Below are 1,036 nucleotides of genomic sequence, written 5' to 3'. Positions count from 1 at the left end.
TAAACATAGGTGTGCACTTATGTAAGTATATTAATTCATAAAAATAGAGATATTGGCCTATATACATATATTAATATGGCAATACATTGAGGAATGGACAGACTTTGGGCCTCTGCTCAAGCTCTCCCTCAATTCATGAACACTTTGTTCTAACAACCTGACATTCTGGGATGCTCACCCTCCTGACAAGATCGCTGAAGACAGAATGGGTCCATAAGCAAACGTGGTGAAGGAAGCTGACAGGGCCCAACTATCAAAAGGTAAAGCATCTGGGGTCTTAAAGGCTCGAAGTTAAACAAGCAGCCATCTAGCAGAGAAGCAACAAGCCCACATGGAAGAAGCACACCAGCCTGTGCGATCATGATATATCGAGGGAATCAGGTAACAGGCACCAGAAGACCCAAAACAAGGGCAAAAAGCAAACCTATTGTTGAGAAGGAAGTGGGGTGGGAGCAGAGACCCAAAACCCATTTATAGACCATGGGACACCCCTTCACAGAGGGTAAGGAGGGGATGAGTCAACCAGGGTGCAGTATAGCACCAATGAAACACACACTATTTCTCTGGTTCTTTGAGGCTTCCTCACCCCCCAACTATCATGACCCCAGTCCTGCCTTTCAGTTCTGGCTAGACCAGAGCACATACACTGGTATAGATAAGAGTACAGGTCATAGGGAATCCAGGTCAGATAAACCCCTCAGCAACAGCAATGGGAGTAGCAATACCAGGAAGGTAGGAAGAAGGTGGGGGAGGAAGCTAGGAAGGGGGAACCGATCATAACAATCGATGGATAACACCCCCCTTCCAGGGGGATGAACAACAGGATTGTGGGTGAAGGGAAACATCAGCTTGGTGTAAGATATGAAAATAATAATCATTTATCATTTATCAAGGGGTCATGAGGGTGGGAAGGGGGGAGGGAGGGAAAAAGAGGAGTTGATACCAAGGGCTCAAATAAAAAGTAAATGTTTAGAAAATGATGGTGGCAACATATGCACAAATATGCTTGATCCAATTAATGTATGGAATGTTATAA

This window comes from Echinops telfairi, unplaced genomic scaffold (assembly GCF_000313985.2).
Source record: "Echinops telfairi isolate 266 unplaced genomic scaffold, ASM31398v2 ScPeMD7_7420;HRSCAF=8458, whole genome shotgun sequence".
In the NCBI taxonomy this organism is placed as follows: Eukaryota; Metazoa; Chordata; class Mammalia; order Afrosoricida; family Tenrecidae; genus Echinops; species Echinops telfairi.
Note: the sequence above shows the minus strand (reverse complement) of the source record.